The sequence below is a fragment of the Halichoerus grypus genome, chromosome 8 (assembly GCF_964656455.1).
Source record: "Halichoerus grypus chromosome 8, mHalGry1.hap1.1, whole genome shotgun sequence".
In the NCBI taxonomy this organism is placed as follows: Eukaryota; Metazoa; Chordata; class Mammalia; order Carnivora; family Phocidae; genus Halichoerus; species Halichoerus grypus.
Window position 1 is genome coordinate 148,810,510 of NC_135719.1, and position 15,373 is coordinate 148,825,882.

Below are 15,373 nucleotides of genomic sequence, written 5' to 3' on the forward strand. Positions count from 1 at the left end.
GCAACCCCCACTTTGGAGGGACCTGGTGGTAAACTGGTAACTTGGCTCATTCCCGCCTTGCATGCCTGGGAGCTTCTTCAGCCCTGGGATGGCCCAAGCCACGAGCCCCATCGCCTCTTCCCGGGATGGTTCCGCCAAGTCTCATCTGCTGCTGTCTTGGAGAGACTGATGTGGGCACAGCTATGTCTCCAGAGACAAGGAGTGTCACCAAGTCTGAGGCCCTAGGCGGTATCTGGGCTCCTTCCCAGAGGCCCCTCACCTCCCCCAGTCACGGCTTGGGATCTAGCAGGGGACGGGGTTCTGACCGTGGGGACAGGGGTCCTGGAGGAAAGGTTGCTGCATCGCAAAGGCTGGGCGGACCCCCAGGCTTTCTCTCGCCCTAGAAGGGGGGCGGGATCAGAGAGAGTGGGGGGGCCTGGGAGCAGTGACCAGCACAGACACCAGCCCGGGACCTTTGGGAGCCCCACCCACTTGATCCCAGGTCTCCAGGGCAAGGTGGATATCTCTTTCTAGGCATGGACCACCCTCCCCACTCCTACTCTTGCCCAGAGCAAGGCCTGCTGAGCTCTAGCGCAGACCCGCACATGCCCCGGCCGGGCCGGAGTGCCTCTGGCCTCCCGGAGCAGGTCCTGAGCTGGCTGCTCGGTGGCGGCTGCGGGAAGGATTATATTCCACCCCTGCACCCCGTGTGCACATATCCAATTACAGAAATGAACAGAGCATCCCCTTACCAAATACCATGGTCTAGTGGAACTTACTTCATTTTTTAAAATGCTGGTGGCTGTACTCATGATTGCCCCACGCTGGGGACGACCCGATTATCCCACAACCGGGGAATGGATACACGAGCGTGCCGTAGTTGTAAGAAGGAATGCCATGTGCCATGAAAATGAAGGAGCTACGGATCCGCCCAACACCACGGAGGAACTTCTCAGGCATCACAGGGAGTGAAGGAGTCCTCATCCCACAAACACACCTTGTGGCTCCATTTCCAGGAAGTTCTAGAACAGGCCAAGTTCATCTCTGGGGACAGAAAAGTGAATCAGTGGTTGCCTGGGGCTGGAGGATCGACAGGGAGGGACCACCGAGGAACATTCTGGAGGGATGGAAATGTTCTATATTATGATTGGTGTGTACGTTGGTCAAAACGTACAGAACTAGATACTTTAAATGGGTGCATTGCACTGTATGGTAATTTTGCATAAAAGGAAGAAAATGCTGGTTGTTCCAAAAATTGATTGCGTGACCTACTTGACGAATCAGTGGCTGGCCCTCTATTCAGACTGTGCTAACATCTGTGGAGGGGAGGGGCTGAAAAATGTCGATGTGCGCAAAGGGGACCCTACCATGCCGGCGAAGACAGACTGCTTTGCCAAAGGAAGTTTGAGGGGGAGCATGAGAGCAGTTAAACAAAAGAGGTGAGGGAGAGATGGAAGCAGACAGGAGATTTGCAGGAGCAAAGACAGGAGGTGGGAGGGTCATGAGCTCTCAGGGGGGCCCGGTGGGGGGGGCTTGTGGCCTGAGTGCCTCTGGAGGAGGTCTCTTTGTCCATCCACCCTGTTCTGTGATGTAGCCCTGTGCCTGATGCTCATAGGTTTCCACTGAATGAATGAAGGAATGAATGAAAGGGAGAAGAGTGAATGCTGAGGGCAGGGAGGGTAGTGTCAGGTGAGGCTGTGAAGGGGACCCCATTGGCTCTACCCCTGAGCGCTGGGAAAGCGCTCCTCAGCAAGCCTGGCAGGACCAGAACCTCCTAGAAAAGCACAGGCAGTCACCTGCCCCTCCTGATCCCACCACCCTGCTCAGAAAGGCTTCTCACTGATTGGCCGAGACCCAGGTCCTGATCAGTGCCATGAAGACTCACGGGCCCATCCTGCAGCTGGGGTCACTCCCACCGCCGCCTCTGCAGCTGTCTGCTCCTGCCCTGATCCCCCCCTTGGGTGGCGTGGACATTGTGAACGGCTGTGAGGTCTTGCACATGCAGAAAGCGGAGCGAAGCAAATAAAACTCTCGAGCCTCGCTCCGAGCAGCAGCACGTCCTGCGTGGCACCCAGCAGCCCCAGGCCGGTTAACCCTGCACTCAACAGTTTTGCTTTCTGGTTCTGCAAGAGGGGCCACTGCAGCTGTAGCCACCAATCTGCCACCGGCTTGTGCATCAGCCATGTCCCCAGCAGCTTTTCCTGCCAGACACTGGAGGAGGAGGGGCTGGGGGATGTTTGCAGGTATCCTCAGTTTTGAAAACCGGGTGCCCATGTGGGCCAGAGAGAGAGCTCCTGGAGCAGGCACTGTGCCAGGTGAACACGGAGGGGGAGGGGGCCTCGGCGTTGGGGGAGGGGAGAGCCCAACCCCTTCCTGATGGAGGACCTGCCCCTTCTTGCTTCTTTCCCCGTTCCCCCAGCTCCACAAGGACTGTAACTCCTCTTCCCCAGAGGCCGCTCTCCAGAGCTAAGGACAGTGATGGTGGCACCGCGCTAGGCGCTGCCCGAGGTTTGGCACACGAACTCGTTTGCTCCCCTAAAGCAGCAAGTTCTGGTGGAGTCATCCCCTTGTGCACCTGGGCACGTGACGTACTGAGTGGTGGCTCCCCAGCCCAGAGCCAGCACGCGGCAGACTTCTGTCCCCACTCCATGCTCCAGCTGTGGGGACTCTCAGCCTCCCACTGTCAGTTTGCCCTCCAGCCAGCGAGGGTCTCTGCTACCCCGCCAGGCCACAGCACCGCTTGCTGCAAGCCCTCCGTTGGTTAGAAATACCGTATGATCCAGAAATTCCGCTTCTAGGCAGACACTCAAAAGAATTGAAAGCAGGGACACGAACAGATATTTGCACGCTCGTGTTCATAGCGGCGCTATTCACAACAGCCAAAAGGTGGAAAGGACCCGAATGTCCACCGACAGAGGAATGGATAAACGACATGTGGTCTATCCCTACAGTGGAATATATTCAGTCTTAAACAAGGAAATTCTGGCAGATGCTACAGCATGGATGGACCCGATGGACATTATGCTAATGAAATAAGCCAGTCACAAAAGGACAAATTATGTATGATCCCTTTTATGTGAGGTCCCTGCAGTAGTCAAATGCTTCGAGACAGAGCGGTGGGTGCCGGGGGCTGGGGGGCTGGGGGGCTGGGGGTTGAGAAGTTAGTGTTTAAGAGGAGAGAGCCTCGTTTTTGCAGGATGAATGGAGTCCGGGGAAGGACAGTGGTAATGGTCACACAACAATTCCTTACTGCCACTCAACTGCACCCTTTAAAATGGTTTTGTGCGTGTGTATGTGTATTTTTAACGCAATTCAAAAAAAAAAATTAAGCAACACACCCTCCCTTGGCTCTGCGTCACCTCCATGGCAGGACCAGCTACGTAATTTGCAGGGCCCAGCGTAACATGAAAAGGCAGGGCCCCTCGTTCAAAAATTAGGAAGTTCAAGTCGGCAACAGCAGAGCATTAAGCCGGAGGGGTCTCTTCCGGGCCGAGGAGCCCGTAGGGGCAGAGGGGGCAGCCCAAGCAGCGCGCCTTCCCGGGGGGCTGTAGCCTGGCCCCCTCTGTGGCTGCCCTGCAGGGTCCTCCTGAGGACAGACTTTCTTTCCGGCCAGGGGAAGAGTCCCAGACCTCTGGCCCCCGGACTCTGTGCCGCACGCTCGGCGGCGGGAAATGCTCTTCCAGCAGCTTCCTGCAGGCTCAGGTCCAGGTGCGGCCGGCTCAGCCGGGCTGGGCCGCTTCCGGCTCGTCCTGCCTCGGCCCTGCCCAGCCCGGGCCTGCCCACACACTGCGCCGTGGGCATCAGATGAATGAATCAACTAGACCCAAGTCACCACGTTTTATTCAGAATAATGACAGTCGCTAGCAAGTAGCTGGCACCTGGCCTTCCCGCAGCCACATGGGATCGTACTCATGTGCCATGGGCGGGAAGGGGCGGGGAGAGGCAAGGGACCCACGCGGGGACACTCAGCCAGTGCGCCTGGGTCCTGTCCTGACCCCCCCAAGGGGAACAAGCCGGTCTCCCCACCCCAGGTGCACATTTAGGGCTGCTCCTTTGCAGTGTGCCCATTTGCCTGGCAGGGAGACTGAGGCTGGCCTGCAGGTGACCTGGGGACGGGGCAGCTCTCCATCTGCTGGCAGCATCTTCCTGCCTGCCTTGCTGCCCAGCCAGCGGTGCCAGCTTGGAGCTGTCGCCATGGTGACGGTGGGAGTCAAAGGACGCTGGCAAAGTGGCGGCTGGAGCGACCCGTGGAAGCCTCACTGTGAGCCCTGGCCTTCCAGGGGCCTTGGGTCCTCTTGTTTTCTCTGGGCCTCAGTTTCCTTATCCGGACAATGGAGCAGGGCCCCAGTGGCTCCAACAGCTTCTCGGCTTCTTCCTGGGTTTGTCTGTTCTTTTCTTTCCTTTCTCCTCTTCTCTTGGCAAAAAATAAACTCAGAAGGTCCTGGTGGGGGGGTGGTGCGGGGCCTGGGGCATATGCAGACTTCTGAGGGGCCCAGGTTCCTCCCTCCATCAGACACAGGAGGAGGCAAAGTCCTGGCTGGTGGCGAGGGGAGGGGAGAAGGGTCACCTGGCACCTGCTGAGGCCCAGGGCAGCCTCTTCCAGCTTGGGGCCAGGCTGTGGGGGGCCAGGGAGTGACAGGGATGATCCCTCTCTCTTGGCCTGGCCCTGCTTCCAGCATCTGCCACAACCCACGGGCCCCGGCAGGACCAGGTGATAATGTCATGGTGGCAGAAGCCCAGCTCACTCCACTCCCCTCCTGGTGTGTCGGCAAGGCCCTGCCCGGCCACACAGTTCCTTCCCAAGAGCCCAGTTCATCGGCAGTCACAGGCTGGGGGACGCTGTCATCCCCCTACCACAAGTTCAGCCCCATCTGTAAAAGACTATGAACAGAGGTTTAGACTCCAGCCCCCTCCACCCAGCCCTAGGATCTCCAAGACCTGGTTCCAGTCACTGTTGGCTGGGCTGAGGTGCCACGGGGCCCTGGGGCTCTCTGGACTGTGCCTCGGGCGCCTGAGGCGTGTCTGGAGGTGGCAAGTTCTCTCCTCCGTGCCCAGCCCCATTGGGCTAGACTCTAGGCCAGGGGCCCTACAGTGAGGGGTGGGATCCCAGAACCCACAGTCCCAGTACCAAGAAAAGCAAGCCAGCCCCAGGGTCAACAGGCCCCTCAGTACCTGTGGGGCCCTGGGCTTGATTTCCTTACCTGACGCTCCGGGGTGATCCCAGGTCCTCCCAGTGTGCAGTGATTCTGACTGGTGGGGATGGGGATGGAGACGAGAGGCCGTTCCTAATGGGGTAGGGAAAAGTAATAGGTCACTCTGGGAGGGTCACAAAAAAGGCCCAGCCAGCCCTGCTGGACCAGCCCACCCTCAGGGAACGGATGGGCTCCGTGAGGACTCCGGGCCCCTCTGCCAAGCGTGATGTCCTTCCAGTGAGTGACCTGAGCTAGGTCCTGCCCATGTGGTATTCTCACTCTAGGAAGCAGAACCAACACGGCAGCATGAGACGGAGATGAACCGTGTCGGACAGCCCCCTAGCTCTGCAGCCCTCAGGCCCCCGCATCCTGGGCTCTGGGCCTGCCATCCCCTTTTTCCTTCACACCCTGGCCCCTGACCCCCGCCTGGAGTGTGTGAGGAGCTGCCTGTGATATGTTGGGGGCCCCTTGGGCCCCAGCACCCCTACACAACCCAGGGGCAGGAGGCTTGGGGGTCTTTGGTGGCAGCCCTGCCAGTGTTCGTTCAGCTAATCAACAAGCTAAAGCATCACTCAGCACATGGGGTGCATGTGGGGAGGCAGGGCTGTGGGGGAGGACCGGAGAGCCCTGCCATGCCCTCCAGCCAACACCTTCCCCAGGCTCAGAGAGCCTTAGCCCAGTCTTCCTGGGATGGGGGTTCCGCTCCCATCAGGGGCAGCCCTGGGCACCCAAGCCCTGCCCCAGGCACCAGCTGGCTGTCCATACCCAGGCTAATATCCCCACATGCTCTGGTCCCGGTTGGGAGGACGAAGACCTTGCTTTGGGATCACCATGGAGGTTCAGGAAATGCGCACCGTGTGGCCCTGTCCACCCCACTCACGCTGTAACGGAGGGACCAGCCCGATCACCTAGGCCCTGGTGATCAGGGTGGGCTCTGTGGTGGAGAGTGCCCTCCAGCTGAGCCTAAAGCATCAACCAAGATAGAAGAAGTGGGAAGGGCTTTCAGGCAGGGGCAGAGCCCCGGCGAAGGCGCCTCGACCTCTTGGAGTAGCAGGGAGGTGGGACCTCCTGAAACAGACTGCGTGGTCAGGGCTGAGGCTGCCGGACTCAACAGGACGATGGCAGGGGTGGCGGGGCTCTCCAGCGCCCCCTCCTTCCCGCTCAGCCATATAGTTCCAGAATTTGTTCAGAGGGCTCAAATATATGCTGGGTGTTCCTTATGCATAATCTGTGATTTATACCACTCAGTCTTCCAGAAAGAATTAGCAACAGCCTACAGAAAGTCAAAAACGATCAACTCATAACATCAAGAATAGATAATATTGAACAATCAAGAATGTGGGGGAGACACGCATTTACCCAATTCCCGGGCACTACCGATCGGTAATTGTGCATCAAAAGTAGCTATGAGTTTCCTGGCAGGCAAGGCATAAAGGGAGAATGGGCTGTAGGAACTTCATCTGACCGAGGGGAGTATGTTAGGCAATTGGGAGGCTCACACTTATTCCCAGAAAGGAGCGTTCTCGTGAACTTATATTCTAAACCTCAGGCAGCTGATGCTTTCCATGGGAGGGCCACTGGGGACAGATTAGAAACTGTGATGGGTATTAAGGAGGGCATGTTCTGCATGGAGCACTGGGTGTTATATGCAAACAATGCATCATGGAACACTACATCAAAAACTAATTATGTATTGTATGGTGACTAACATAACATAATAAAATTTAAAAAAACAAAAACCTGCTGGCCCGGCCCCTGTGGGGCCCTGTCCATCGTGTGGTGCCAGGGTGTCGGCTTTGGGCCTCTGGGCCCTGCCACCCCAGCTCTTCCGGGGCTCAGGAGCAATGCGGATCAGGTTGCTTTTTCAGGAGCCCCAGGCCCCGCCGTGGTGGGAAAAGCTGGCCAGGCTGATGGAGTGGCTGGGAGTCCTTGAACGTTGGGAGTGGAGGGGGACCATTGTCACGTAACTCGGGGCTGGACTGAAGGGTCTGCTGGAAGGCGAGTGAGGGGTTGTCTGGCTAATGCGGGAGCGCGCAGAGCAGGCCCATGATGAATGAGTGAGTGCGTGAATGACAGAAGGAGCCTGTGCTCCGGACTGGAGCCACCGAGCAGGTGGGCCCCCTGTCCCGGCTGTGCAGCGGCCCAAGTGCCCCAGGAGGGGCTCTGGCCGAGCGCGCGGGAAGGGGGCTGTGTGCTTGGCCCGCTGGGAAATCAGCAGGGTTCTGTGGTGGCTGCAAGTGGAGTAGGGGGCTCAGCTGGCCCCTGCACGGTAGCTGCCTGGAGCCATGGCTGTCCTCCAGGGTGGGCCCCGCGGGGCAGAGGGGGGCTGCCCGCGCACTCGCTCCGGAGCTCTCTCAGAGCACCAGGGACCCACCAAGGGGGCACTGAGGCCAGCGATGGGCTGCGGGGTCTGGGCAAACACTTCCTCTTCCTGAGTTGTATCACACAGCACGAGCCGGGACACGGGATCCTAACAAACAGGCTCAGAATCTTTGTTTTTTTAATGATCACCTAGATTTTTTTATTTAACAGTTTTATTGACATATATACCTACCATAAAATTCACCCCCTGAAAATGTATGATCCAGTGGTTGCGCCACCATCACCATTCTAGAACATTTTTGTCGTCAGAAACAAACCCTGGACCCATTAGAAATTAGTCTCTACTTTCCCTACTCCCCCAGCTCCCGGCGACCACTAGTCCTCCGGCCTCTATAGATTTGTCTATTCTGGACATTTCCTATAAATGGAATCCTTATACGTGGCTTTTTGTGCCTCATTTCTTTCACTTAGGGGGATGTTTTCAAGGTTCATCCTCGTGGTGTGACGAGACAGTGTTTCCTCTCTTCTAGGGATCGAATGATGTGCCATCATATGGAGAGACCACATTTTGTTCATCCATTCCTCCGTTGAGGGACATTAAGTTATTTCTACTTTTTAGCTATTATGAATAATGCTGTTATGACCATTGGGGTACAAGTTATTATGTGAACATATGTTTTCATTTCTCTCTCTTTTTTAAAGATTTTATTTATTTATTTGACAGAGAGAGCATGCGCTGGGGGAGTGGGAGAGAGTGAGGCAGACTCCCCGCTGAGCAGGGAGCCCGATGCGGGGCTTGATCCCAGGACCCTGGGATCATGACCTGAGCCGAAGGCAGACACTTAACCAACTGAGCCACCCAGGCGCCCCTGTTTTCATTTCTCTTGAGTGTATCCCTAGAAGGAGGATTTCTGGGTCTTATGATAACTCTATGTTTAACTTTTTGAGGAACTGGCAGAATGCTTTCCAGAGCGGCTGCACCATTTTGCATTCCCACCAGCAGCGGATGAGGGTTCCAGTTTCTCCATGTACTCGCCAAAATTTGTTATTGTCTGTCTTTTCGATACTGGGTGTGAAGTGAGATCTCACTGTAGCTTTGATTTGCATTCCTCTCATGACTCAGGATGGTGAGCATCTTTTGATGTATTTATTGGCCATTTACGTATCTTCTTGGGAGAAATGTCTATTCAGATCCTCAGTCCATTTTTTTTTTTTTTGAAAATAGCCTTTATTTTTTAGCTTCACAACAAAAGTTGAGTGGAAGGTGGAGATTTCCCACCCCACCCAGAGCCCCATCCATTTAAAAAAAAATTTTTTTTTAAGATTTTATTTATTTGTGAGAGAGAGAATGAGAGACAGAGAGCATGAGAGGGGGGAGGGTCAGAGGGAGAAGCAGACTCCCTGCTGAGCAGGGAGCCCGATGTGGGACTCGATCCCAGGACTCCAGGATCACGACCTGAGCCGAAGGCAGTTGCTTAACCAACTGAGCCACCCAGGTGCCCCCCATCCATTTTTTAAAATAGATTGTGGCATATGCTTTTTTTTTTTTTTTAGATTTTCTTTTTTAAGCAATCTCTACACCCAACATGGGGGTCGAATTCACAACCCCGAGATCAAGAGTGGTGTGCTCCACCAACCGAGCCAGCCAGGTGCCCCCTGCCAATCCATATTCGTTTTTTTAAAGTAGACTATGCCCAGCATGGAGTCCAATGTGGCTCTTTAACTCACAACCCTGAGGTCAAGACCTGAACTGAGATCGAGTCAGAAGCTTAACCGACTGAGCCACCCAGGTGCATCCCCATCCATTTTTTTTTAAAGATTTTTTTTTATTAACATATAATGTATTATTTGTTTCAGGGTACAGGTTTGTGATTCATCAGTCTTACACAATTCACAGCGCTCACCATAGCACATACCCTCCCCCATGTCCCATCACCCAGCCACCCCATCCCTCCCACCCCCCACCACTCCAGCAACCCTCAGTTTGTTTCCTGAGATTAAGAGTCTCTTATGGTTTGTCTCCCTCTCTGGTTTCGTCTTGTTTCATTTTTCCCTCCCTTCCCCATGATCCTCTGTCTTGTTTCTCAAATTCCACATATCAGTGAGATCATATGATACTTGTCTTTCTCTGATTGACTTATTTCGCTTAGCATAATACCCTCCAGTTCCATCCACGTCATTGCAAATGGCAAGATTTCATCTTTTTGATGGCTGCATAATATTCCATTGTATATCTATACCACATCTTCTTTATCCATTCACCTGTTGATGTACATCTAGGCTCTTCCCATAGTTTGGCTATTGTGGACATTACTGCTATAAAATTGGGGTGCATGTGCCCCTTCGGATCACTACATTTGTATCTTTGGGGTAAATACCCAGTAGTGCAATTGCTGGGTCGTAGGGTAGCTCCATTTTCAACTTTTTGAGGAACCTCCATACTGTTTTCCAGAGTGGCTGCACCAGCTTGCATTCCCACCAACAGTGTAGGAGGATTCCCCTTCCTCTGTATCCTCGCCAACATCTGTCATTTTCCTGACTTGTTAATTTTAGCCATTCTGACTGGTGTGAGGTGGTATCTCATTGAGGTTTTGATTTGTATTTCCCTGATGCCAAGTGATTTTTGAACACTTTTTCATTTGTCTGTTGGCCATTTGGATGTCTTCTTTGCAGAAATGTCTGTTCATGTCTTCTGCCCATTTCTTGATTGGATTATTTGTTCTTTGGGTGTTAAGGTTTTTTTTTTTTTTTTACTTTGGAGTAAAACAAGATTTCATTGTTGACAAGGTTACTTCTGAGTTGCAGAAATTCTTCTGGTTTTTCCGTGTACTCCCCCATTCAATCTTGACTGCCATAATGAGACAGACAGAAAGCGCGAGGACACTTTTTTCTTGCATCTCTAGTGGAAACCTTAGCAGCAGACAGGAACTGCTCCAGGTCTGTCAAACGGATGCATAAGGTTTTTTTTTAAGATTTTATTTATTTATTTTGAGAGAGAGAGAGAGTAGGAGTGGGGGGAGGGGCAGAGGCAGAGGGAGAGAGAGAATCTCAAGCAGACTCCACATTGAGCACGGAGCCTGACAGGGGGCTTGATCCCACAACCGTGTGATCACTACCTAAGCCAAAACCAAGTCGGACACTCAACCGACTGTGCCACCCAAGTGCCCCCCCCATCAATTTTTTAATGGTGAAACAACAAGGGTCATTTTCTTGCTCTTGCTTCGTGTCCATTATGGCAGGGTCTCTGGTCCTCTCACTCTAGGATGCCGGCTGATGGAGCTTCACTTGTTGCTAGGCAGTGGGGGAGGGAAAGAGGAAGGGTTAAGTTACCCACTGGCTCTAAGAGCTTCTACCCAGAGATAATACATGTCACTTCCACTCACATTTCAGTGGCAAAGGGAGTCTCCCAGCCATGTCTAACTCCAAAGAGATATGCGATCCTCCCGTATGCCAGGAAGGAGTGGACATGTTTAAAGACTCACAAGAGTAAAATAAGGTTCTTTCCTGCAGGACTTCTCAGCGCCTTTACTGGGCTATCATTCACTGTCTCCCCTTGGCAGAGAGTGGGATGAGCAGGCTGAGCAGCCCAGGCTTACCCAGCTGGGGAACTCTTTTCTCCTAGAGCATCTCACAGGATGAGTATTCCCTGGAATCTCCTTTGGGGACCACTGCCTGGGCTGGTGGCCACTTCCTAGAGTAGGGTGGGCAAAGTTTTTGAAAAGCACTACGTAGTAGATATTTCAGGATTTGTGAGCCATAGAGACAAGCTACTCAACTCTGCTGTTGTAATGAAAAGACAGTTGCATGGAACATGTAAACAAATGGCATAACAGGTTATGTGTAGATACTGAAACTTGAATTTCATGGAATTTTCTAGGGTCACAAATTAGTCTTCTTTTATGGATTTTTTTCAACCATTAAAAATGTAGGGGCGCCTGGGTAGCTCAGTCCGTTAAGCGTCTGCCTTCGGCTCGGGTCATGATCCCAGGGTTCTGGGATCGAGCCCCGCATCGGGCTCCCTGCTCAGCGGGGAGTCGGCTTCTCCCTCTGCTCCTCCCCCTCCCTCTTGCTCGTGTGCGCATGTGTTCTCTCTCTCTCAAATAAATAAATAAAATCTTTTTTAAAATTATAATTTATTTTTATATAAATAAATATTACGTATAAAAATAATTAATAATAAAATAATAAAAAATAATAATTTAAAAATTAACAAATATATAAAACCATTCTCAGCTCGCAGCTGTCCAAATACAGGTGATGGGCTGGGTTTGGCAGTAGTTGCTCACCCCTGTCCCCGAGGCTGGAGCCCTGCCTGACACCTTCACCGGGCATTCAAGCTCCTTCATATTTCTGGGCTTTATCTGCTGCCCCATCTGCACAGAGCCTGGGAGTGGGCCATGGTGGACCTTTTTCCAGGAACATCACATTCTTCACTCTCAGGAGGCTTCTGCACAGGCTGTTCCTCATACTGGGAATGCCCATCCAGAGATGTAGGTTTGGGAAACCTGAGGCTTCTTTTGACCGGGTAGAATAAGAAGTTTGCAACCCTTTCGGCTCCTTCACCCCCGAGGTGCCCTTGTTGGTTATATTCTGATATTTTATAAATGTATCTGTTTCCCAACTAGGCATGAGCTTCTGGAGGATGGGGACCCTGTCCTCCAGAATTCTGATCTCCAGGCCCAAGGGAAGGAGACCTGGCATGGAGTATGGGCTGCTGGAGAGTGAAGGAAATAAGACTAGGTAGGAGGGGTGCCCCAAGGTGGGGTCCTGGCCTGGCCAAAGGTGCTGAGGTGGGACGAGTTTGGAATGCTGGGGGTTCCTGAAGATGAGTCTGCTGCAGCTGGGTTGGAGGGTGACATATGTGGGTTTTAGGGTGATGCTAGGAGAGGTAGGCTTGCTGCAGTAGGGTGCCTTGAGGTGTTCTTGAGCAGAGGAGAGGCTTAATGATATTGCTGTTCGGGGTGAGGTCCAGCTTTCGAGGCCCCATCCTGGCACTCCTTGGAGGTGTCGAGATTAAAGTCCTGAACAAGCTATGGGAAGGCCCAGGTTCGAGTTCTGGTTCTGCCTTTCAACTTCCTGCGGGGTCTTGAACAAGTCACTTTTCCTCCTGGGGCTTCAGTTTCCACATCTGTGAAATGGGAGCAATAATCCTTGCAGTGGACGCCTCCTGGGGCTGCTTTACAGGCTCAAAGGGACTGTGAGGAACCGAGGATGATGGCGGACAGCACTGGACTCTCTTTAGTGGGTATTAATGTGTGCTGGACACCGTGGGGGTGGTGACGGTCAGGAGGGGGAAAGCACAGGCCTTGCAGAGAGCTGACCTGTCGCCGTGTCCCTAGCCCCTGGCACAGCATGGGCACCTAGGCGCATGGCCCTGGTGTGAAGAGTGCAGGATAGGGGCACCTGGGTGGCTCAGTCGGTTGGGCGTCTGCCTTTGGCTCGGGTCAGGGTCCCAGGTACTGGGATCGAGCCCCTCATCGCGTTGTCAGGCTCCCCACTCCACAGGGAGTCTGTTTGTCCCTCTGCCCCTCCCCCCTCTTGTGCGCGCATGCGCTCTCTCTCTCTCTCGTGTTCTCTCTCTCTCTCGTGTTCTCTCGCGCTCTCTCTCTCTCTCCAGATAAATGAAAACTAAAATCTTTTTTTTTTTTTAAGGTTATTTATTTATTTATTTGACAGAGAGACAGCGAGAGAGGGAACACAAGCAGGGGGAGTGGGAGAGGGAGAAGCAGACTCCCCGCTGAGCAGGGAGCCCGATGTGGGGCTCGATCCCAGGACCCCGGGATCATGACCTGAGCCGAAGGCAGACGCTTAACGACTGAGCCACCCAGGCGCCCCGAAAACTAAAATCTTGAAAAAAGAGTGCAGGAGGCCTGAAGCGGGGTCTGGACGAGAGTGGCTCGGGGCTGTGCGAGGTGGCTCTGAGACCTGCAGGAAACCATAGGGTCGTCTGCGCGCACCATGCCCCCCGTTCTCTAGGAACCGGCATCGAGCTTCCTGTGGCGGATAACATTTGGACCTGAATCCGAGCCAGAAGGCCCCCTCATTTCACAAATGAGGAAACTGAGGCCAGCAAGTGTCAGGGACCGGCTCGGGGGCTCTCAGGCTGCCAGAGGCGGGCCAGTCCTGGCCCAGGCTCGGGGCTCCACTGGACTCTCCCCTGAGGGTCCCCCCCCAGACACTCCCCTGCAGCACCAGAGAGTCTTGGCGGCCGTGCCCTGTCCCTGGGAGACACAGATGCCGGGATGTTCGGGAAGTCGGTGCCGCTAATTAGTCACATCATTTTTGGCATCTCACACAGCCTCGGGGAACTGGAGAATGTCATTGTCAAAGTATTTTTGAATATTTGCCTTCTCAGCAAGAAGATGCTGTGAGAACACTCTGTCTTCCATTCGGGTGTGGATACTAACAAAAATAACAAGCACCGCGAGCTAGAAGGATCTGGGAGCTTGGGAGACAGGCCTAGGGAAACCTGGTGCTGCCGGTTACAGCTGCTCACTCTGCCCTCTGGGCCTCGTGTCCTACCATAAAATGGCTCATTCATTTCTCAGATATTTGTGGAAGCCCAGTGTATGCCATGTACTACTCTAGGCTCTGGAGAAACAACTGGGAACAAGACAGACAGGAATCTCTGCCCTCAAGGGGCTACCATCCTAAGGGGGAGCCAGGCGGTACGAGTCAATAAGCCCTGCTGGCTGGTGGCATGTGTAAAGGAGAAAAGTGTGTTGGGTGGCGGGAGGGGTGACCTTCTTCAAGAGAGTGCTCAGAGATGATTCACTGAGAAGGTAAGATCCGAGTCAGGGTCTGAAGGAGATGAGGAGTGAGCCCAGGACAGCTCCAGAGAAAAGCATTCCTAGCACAGAGAACAGCAGGTGCAAAGGCCCTGAGGCCTGGGAATGCTTGGTTTGTCTGAGGATCAGCAGGAAGGCCAGTGGTGCTGGAGCCAGGTGGTGACACAGAGAAGATGAGATGACAAGACAGTATTTGGTAGGTCCCAGGGGCCTGCTGTGGAGGGCCTTGTAAACCACTGGACAGCCTTTGTTTTCTTGTTCTTTTTCTTTTTCTTTCTTTTTTTTTTTTTTCGGTGCAAAAGGTGGCTTCATTAAAGCACGGGGACAGGCCCTGTGGGCAGAAAGAGCTGCTGAAAGCCTTTGTTTTCGTTCTGAGTAAGCTGGGAGCCACTGGGAGGTTGAGCAGGGACATGACATGATCTGTTTTCTGCGTTAAGCATCTTCCTCTAGTGCTCATAGGTCAATGGCAGAAGCAGACAGTCTAGGGGAGAGGTGACGGGGCCATACCAGGGTGTAGGTGGTGGAGGAAGGAGAGGGGCTGGATTCCACATGTTTCTGGAGGCAGAGTGGTGGCTGGATGTGGAGTTTGAGAGAAAGGAGCCAAGATGCCTCCAAGGTTTTGGCATGAGCATGTGGGAGAAGAGGTGACCTGCCCTCAAGGTGGGACCCGGGGTGGGCTCAGCATTGAGATGTGTGTGGTGCCCATTGGTCAACTCTGGGCAGACTGGAGCAGGTGGCTGGACTTGAGGCCAAGTCCCGGCTGGAGACATAGATTTGGGAGTCATCGGAGTAGAGGTGTTATTTAAAGCCAGGAGCCCGCCTGAGATCCCTGAAGGGGGAACAAGAGCAGAGGCTTGGGGCCAACACAATAAAAGCAGCATCTCTGTCCCTGCACAGGGCAGCACCTGGAGGGGGGCTCAGCCCAGATCACCACAAAAGCCATGCTGGTGCTCAGGCCCCTCCATCACAGACCACTGCCTCCTCCGGGACTGTGGGTCACAGCCCAAGAATCCAGAGCTTGTCCTCTAGACAGGAGCGGCAGGTGGGAATATGGAGGGGCAGAGTGCGGGGTGCGCGGCCGTGTCTAGACGC

The 15,373-nt window shown here is 53.8% G+C and overlaps 1 non-coding gene across 1 annotated transcript; it reads right to left on the reverse strand.

The window, feature by feature from the left end:
• Window positions 1–10,315: 10,315 nt before the first annotated feature.
• LOC118547668 (small nucleolar RNA SNORA31) lies at window positions 10,316–10,449 on the reverse strand. Its single transcript, XR_004923208.1, has one exon. It is a non-coding gene; the product is annotated as a small nucleolar RNA SNORA31 (small nucleolar RNA).
• Between the last annotated feature and the right edge of the window lie 4,924 nt (window positions 10,450–15,373).